Genomic DNA, 7,500 nt, shown 5'->3' with positions numbered 1-7,500 from the left:
CCGCAAATGTCTTTATTGCATAACTTGCACGTTACGCAATAAATTATACATTGGCGAGACAGGTAGACGAATAGGCGACCGATTCTGCAAACACCTTCGCGGTGTTGAGAGGAATGACAAGGATGCTGTCGCTTGTCATTTTAATCTCCCTAACCACTCCAAACAACACATGGCTATCTGAGGCCTTTCCCTACATCAAGGTACGACGGAAAGCCGCAAGAACCTGAAACAAAAATTCATCTTGCAAATCGTCACCTTTAATCCCCAACATATTAACAAACGTTTTTCATTTAACTAATCCATTCCTAGTTTTCACAGTGCCATGTTACCACCAATAGCGTAGTTCCTATTCCACTATAAAAACTACATACAACCTATAATTCCTCAATTCGCTCTGACAAAGGGCTGACGCTTGAGACGTCAGCTTTTATAATCCCTTACGGTGGTCAATTTACATTATCAACTCCGTTAATAAAACCAAAAATTTCTGTGTACTACTTCCCCACCGACGAAGCACCACAGTTTCTTTAGAAACTACCCCCTTCATTAATTTACTTACAGTTGACACACACCTGTTTCGCTTGCATTGCTCTTTGTGCTCTTCATTTTTCCCTTCTTTTATTCTGTGGTCTCTCTCTCTCTTATTGTTTTAAGATAACGGTACAACTAAGCTGTAAAATTCAAAACAAATCAGATTTAAAAGGAAAGGAAAATCATTGCATTATTCCAGTACTACTATGTACCTGGAACGAACACCTGGGTGATAAACAGAAGTGATATCCAAATTACTAGTGATGAACTTGAAAGAGGCGCATGGGGAGTTGTTTATAGGGGGAGATTTCATTACTACGAGGTTGCTGTAAAACAAATGCACGATGCTATTACGGGACTCAGCAGACATGTGTTTGAGCGTGAAGTGAACATGGCATCAAAATGTCGCCATCCTTGAATGCTGTTATTTATTGTCGCAACAAACGATGAAAGGCTTCCTTTGCTGGTTACAGAACGCCTTGATTGCAGTCTAAGCAACAAGCTGTACCCTAGTCCTGGTGAGTTACCAGTACCTACAGACAATGAACCAGTGATCTCTTTAGATGTGGCTTACGCGCTCCACTACTTACACGAGAGAAAGCCAAAACCCATTCTTCACAAGTACGTAAGCAGTTCTAACGTGTTGCTATGGAGATCTGGTAACGGCTGGAGGGCCAAATTGTCCGATTATCGTATTGCTAATTTTTTCCGTCGTAGCAATATAAATTATGCAGGCGCACATGTTTAATTTACAGTGGACCTGAGTACACGACCAAAGAACAGAGTATCTTGCAAGCTTAGTTTCGGGATTCATTTTTGCAACTTCGTTCCCAGGGCTTTTAACCGCCGAGAGTAGGACATCGTACACTTGATGGTGAAAAGCCCTGGGAACGAGGTTTCCATTTTGGGGGGACTACTTTGTTGTTTCCTGTTCTAGTAAGGATTAAGAAAATGAGAGGGACGATATTAACCAAAAAAAAGACAACGACAAAAAACGCTAAAACGCAGTGGTTCATTTCAGTAGCGGCCTCGGGTCCAATGCTCGGAGTAGAACATGAGAGATGTGAATAAACCATTCGTGGTCACGTTCTTTGCTTGCGTATTTTTTTGAGTTGACCTAGATGGTAACCCAATAACCCCTAAAGCAGCCCCAATTGATGAGAAAAAAGTCTGGCGTTAGAGTAAAATCTGCAAGATTCGTTTTCAGGAGCGAATGGATTAAAGACTAATTCAAAGGTATTTTTGCGCGGTTTACTTAATATGCGGAAAAAACAGATTTTAGCAAGTGTTATTGAAATCCAAGAAGAAAAACCACATATTTTTTGAAGACAATTAATCAACATTATCATTCGATTGATTTTATCCTTCCTTTTCATTGGCCGAGAACCCACCACGTGATCTGCAAATAACTGCCTACAAATAAGTGTTTTGCTGCAAATAGTATTCTGCTTATGCGCAATTGAAATCACGCTCTTGTGAGAAAATGGCAGATCGGCTCCCCGAGCTGTCAGAGAATGATTCCACATCTTTAGTTGATCGAAAGAACAGTGAGAATACTAAGAAAGGAACAAAAGTTGCAGTCAACGCATTTCGAGAGTATCTCAAGGAAACAAAGGTAAACGAAGAGGCACTCGCGTCATCGATGCGAAGGACAAGTTGGCGAATGCATATGCACTGACGAGATTTTATGCTGAAGCCAGAAAAAAGAATGGCGAGCTTCACTTGTTGGGATACGCTTTGAAAGCTGTGAAATACTTCAGTTTGTTGATGCCTAGTATTATTGAACATTTGACTGTGAGTACAATTTGAAGTCTACAAATATAATTATGCTGAGAAGGAAACCAATTGATTGGTGCCATTACTCGACTCTGCAACGCAGCGAACGCTTACGGCTTCTCGGAAACAACAACAAAATACAAACTCGGTAATCGAATGATAAAACAATTATTGACCTCGGTTATTGCAAAATATCGTGATTTGTCAATGTCTCGCAGATCAATTATTTGCCTCAGCCTTCGGCTTCGGGCAAATAATTAATCTGCTCGCCAGTGACAAATCACGACATTTTGCTCAACCTCGTCCAATAATTGTTAAATATTTGTAAAAAGCTCTAATATACGAAGCTACGTATGGCGTTCTTTTCCAAATCGAAGTTTAATTATCTATGAAAAATGCATGGCTACCCCCAATTTTCCTTTTGGATTCCAAGAGCACTTGCTAAGTTCCGCTTTCTCCGCATAGTTTTGAACCGCGCAAAAATATCCCTGTATTAGTAAGCACCACCCATAGGAAATCCGAATATCTCGAGATGCGTAGAACGAAGGCGCAATAATAATAGTAGGCCCCGTCCTAAAATGCAAGCACAAAGATCGATCTTTTGTCAGAACTGGAGACAGCGTGTTGGAATAGGGGATAAGGCTTTAAATTTTCAAGCTGATGATCCGAGGGAGGTCCTGCTGTGTCCATTGAGTGAATTGGCTAGTTTCGTACTTTTACGGTTGGACGGTAACGAGCTCATAGTAGAGGCTAAGGTGGGAAAAACAATTTTTTAGCCACATTTCATGCTCGTTGCGGTCTAACCGTGAGAGCGAAAAACTGGGCGACTTATTTCGGTATTCTCTAAGTCTTGAGACGTATCAATGAAATGGTTGCCTCCTTGAACTTGAGCTTTTTTTATGCAGATTTTAGAATCACTTAGAATTTTTTTCTTTTTTGGACAAGTCCCCACAAGCTTCAAGGGTGTATAACAAAAGAGGGGGATATTTTTTACAATTTTTGCCTTCTTAGGATAAGCTCATCTTTTTAAAACCAAGTGCTCCAAAAATTCAAATCAAAGACAATGAAAGTGTCCGATTTGACCCGTAATCTTTATACAATTTTCGTTTAAAAATTGGAGATTTTGCAAAGAGTGCGTCGGCGCTTGTGTGCGTTTTACGGCTTCAATATCCTGAAACCAATTAAGGACTTAAAAAATTGGGGAGGTTGGTCAGCATAAGCCAGTTGTTTTAACTTTTTAAACACAACGTTTACATAGCAAGAAGCCTTTTTGGAAACTATTTCTTATGTTAACGAGACAAACATAAAAGCCTACTATTAAATTATTCGTTTCTACCAGTTAGTCTCATCAGCGTGAACAAAATCAAAATACGAAAGAAAATCAAGCTAAAAATTCGAGGCTTGTTGGACCAATTAGAAGCACAAAGACAAAAGAACAATTTATTGGTCACCATTTTTGAATGGGCCTTGTGACATTCGTTCAGGTTGTTGATACGTTTACAACATTTCTGTTGTCTCTTTGCATGTACGAAGTGATGCATTAAAAGAAGCTCACAACGTTACGATGTGTGTTTTAATGTAATTTTAAGGTGCAGGCGTGAGGTTAGGTGTGATGTGTAGGTGATGGTTACTATATGGACTGATTTACTATGACGATAATCGAAGACTTTCTCTCCACTAGGCATGCCTGGATGTATTTTTTTGCTGTCTTTGCTTATAAGCTGACTTGTACAGTTATGGTGTTCTCCTTTGTGAAATGAGTGTCAGACAAGAACCCAATAGAGAACAGCTTGAGATGCAAGTAGACATGATACAAATACTTCATCCGCATCGCACAATTTCCCGCCTCGTAAGAAGGTGTGTTAACCAAGATCCAGGGGACAGGCCATCTATGGACGAGATTATTGTAGAACTTACAAATTGTTTCGGCGCACTCACATTGGTTACTTAATGATTAAGGACTACGGCTAAAAGCAGCAGCCCATAACTCAGCAGTGTGGATCTCTATCATTTGGTCTTGGGCCGAGTCTACTGTATTATGTAAATTTAACATAAGGGTCCCGCCAAATTATGGCCAATCAGATTGGGCCTGATGACCCCAACGCCTAAGTAGCCGTCCTTAAGAGCCGATGTCTTAAATTATGGAGAATTGGGCGTCAGTCTTGAAATTTCGAATTCCTTCATATTTTGCCCAAGTAAACCTCTGTAGTGAAGTATTTTCAAAAATAACATTAAAAGTTTCAACAGCTTTTTAAATTTTGCGAAATTGGGGAAAGTTTGAAAACACGGCATGTTGGCCTCCTTCCGGCTTCTCGAACAGCTCCATGGTTACGAGTTACGCTGTGGGGATGAGGTAAGTGTTGTAAATGAAATGACTGTACCTCATCGGGTGGAGTTAATTTGACCTCGGGCCCAAGCTCCGTGTCCAGTCCGGTGATCAGTTGTTGTTAAATTCACCAGCTATCGTGGAATCGAAGCAGAAAATGCTCATTTCCAGCCAAGTGCGTGGGGATTTTTGACGACGAAACATTTACGGAGGTTCACAAATGATGTGGCTTTAGCTCTGCGAGAAAAAAAATCTTGGCTGGGATGGGTTTTCGCGTCGCAAACCAACTCTGAGCTGACAACGGTCGAAATCTTAGTGTGCAGCCTTGACTCCGTCTTAGAACATTGAAAACACGGACTTCCCGAAACTGTAAAATAAGCTCCAAAAGGCACAAGAATACCCCAGAGGTGAGTCATTTTGATTCATTTTATTGATTGAACGTTAAATTGAGCATTTTTTAGGCTTCATAATCGACTGTATTTTATTTCCCATACAAAGTCTTATAACGCGTTTAAATTCTCAACGGCTGTCTGTAGTGACGCGGGCTTGGGCTGCCTATGATGTTATGTTGCGGTTTCGATCGATTCCGGGCTGAAACAAGGGCGGTGTATGTTGATCGAGGTTCAAAAGCATCAACACTATATAAAATTATTCTGCAAGCCCCTTAAGTAATTTTGCGAAGGTTTTCTCCAATATTTCTCTCCATGAAAACGGTTACAATTTGCTTTGCGTACCCAGCCGGCGGTTTGTATCATAAATTCAGTCGGAGATTCTTGTCAAACTAGTCTCCACATTTTGATCTCTCGATCTCACGTTAAATTGAGCATTTTTTAGGCTTCATAATCGACTGTATTTTATTTCCCATACAAAGTCTTATAACGCGTTTAAATTCTCAACGGCTGTCATGATAACATGAACCTTACCGTGTTTCTAAAAATTATCCATTATATCAGTCTGATCAAAATAATCCTCCACTAAATCGTTGTCTTTGGTACTGTAATATATGTAGCTTGCTGGACATGTGATACCCTTGTTTGCTCGAAATTTGTCGGTACCTGGCCGCAAACATCTTCACAGAAGTAACATTCAGGCACAGAACCAAGATAAGATGTAAGAACATGATGGCGTGACCGGCGGGTCTAATTTGCAGGTCACAGGTCGCAGGTCGCGGGTTGCAGGTCATTGTTTCACCAATACAGAAAGTATCCTAAACATTCATAAAAGCTAACCTTAGGCCTAAAAACTTTTGTTTAGTCCTAATTAGGCCTAAGGTTAGCTTTTAAGAATGTTTAGGATACTTTCTGTATTGGTGAAACAATGACCTGCAACCCGCGGCCCGCGACCTGCGACCTGCAAATTAGACCCGCCGTGGCGTGACGCATGGCCTGGCCAAAGGTCAAAAGGTACAATCCTATTTTGGGTGTTAGCGTTTTGAGGTGTAAGCCCAAAGTGTTTGCTAGAAATACTAGTTCTCAATCTACCTTTTGATGCGAAAAGAACCTTTCATGCATTGATATCGAGTCGTTAGTTGTTAACATTTCATTGCATGGCATCTTGCGGCTATTCACTCCTCGTTGGTGGACACTGCGGCCCCAGTTCATTTAACCCCGCGAATGCGGAATGTGTTGCAATCGGCGAGTGTAGCAAAGATGTCTACAATCACCTCGTGCATGGTAAAATCAGCGACGACATTGCAGTGGACAGTGAATCAAGGCTATTTATACTTACTCGAGCAGGTAGGTGGTTTCCTTTTAGATATTAGAAATCCTCGAAAACGATTTTTTCTTTAGACACTTTTTCAAATTTAATCGGCATTTTTATTTCAGGCATTTTGAGACAGAAGAGTCTCATTTATAAATAACAGTGTGTCCACGACATCGAGATTTGTTTGGGACTAGGTGTAGGTGCAATAAGTGGCGGTGTTCGATCCCCACTTCTGCGGGGATCGATGTCCACAGGGGAAAATCCTCAGTCCCAAAGATTCAATATGGATTGAAAAAGGTGCATTCGGCCTATGTTGTGAGCGCCACGAATATGCTTGTACCAGTAGGCTCGCGTAAGTATTAAACATTGTTGTTATATTCTGGATAAATTGACCGCAATTTGTTTACGTGGTTACTCAAGGGTGCGTAGTCTTACTAGCTCGCATGTGCATGCGGGAGAGGCTCGGGGGTAACGCATAGACGGTGAAAGTTGGCACAGAACACCGCCAAAACGTAATTGCCTTACAGAAAACCGTTGGCGCCTTAACACATGATTTTTGGAGTCAAATAGTTTATTTACTTAGTGCTGTAGACACGCGAGTGCACGAGCGCGAACCGCCAAAAAACATGTTCTCATTCCCCTGGCCAACCTGCCACGCCTAAACCCTTGTGTGCGCTCGTAAAAACCCATCTTACGCGGGAAAAAACGTCTGTGAAAAGACTAAGTCTTGTTGAGAAAAAATGTTAATTATTAAGTAGGCTCGGTGCAGTTTCGTTAAAATAGTTTTGGTGTTGTAAATCCTCACAAGCTACCCCTCCGTATACATTGGCACGTTGTGAATAAGAAATGATCAGTCCTTTATTATGTTCTTCCGGTTTCCTAATTTTCAGGAATTATTTCATGGAAAAAAGCCCTTTTGGAAACGAACAAGGGAACGACCGCGAAAATCGCCTCGTGGCGTGGAAACGTGACTTGCGTGTCGAGCCGGCTCACTACACTAGCGACTCGACACGCAAGTCTTGATTTTCGCGGTCGCTCGCTTGTTTGTTTTCCTCGGTCCTCGACTATCCCTGAGCGAAAAGAGAGACTGCTCGTAGACTAAGGTGTTCAAATTTGCCGGATACTGATCACGCAAACAAAGAATGTTTGTTTCCAAATGGTTT

At 41.3% G+C, this 7,500-nt stretch overlaps 2 protein-coding genes across 2 annotated transcripts in view; both read left to right on the top strand.

Annotated features, from left to right (window-relative positions):
• LOC138028521 (semaphorin-5A-like) overlaps positions 1-7,500 on the top strand; it is a 530,961-nt gene that overhangs the window by 374,936 nt on the left and 148,525 nt on the right. The window lies entirely within an intron of this gene.
• LOC138027878 (uncharacterized) overlaps positions 5,031-7,500 on the top strand; it is a 13,240-nt gene continuing 10,770 nt past the window's right edge. The window contains exon 1 of the mRNA XM_068875532.1: positions 5,031-5,040. The gene's annotated coding sequence lies outside the window, so the exon portion shown is untranslated. The remainder of the gene's footprint in view (positions 5,041-7,500) is intronic.

Source organism: Montipora capricornis, chromosome 1, assembly GCF_036669925.1.
Source record: "Montipora capricornis isolate CH-2021 chromosome 1, ASM3666992v2, whole genome shotgun sequence".
NCBI classification, from domain to species: domain Eukaryota; kingdom Metazoa; phylum Cnidaria; class Anthozoa; order Scleractinia; family Acroporidae; genus Montipora; species Montipora capricornis.
This window is presented reverse-complemented; position numbering and strand designations above follow the sequence as displayed.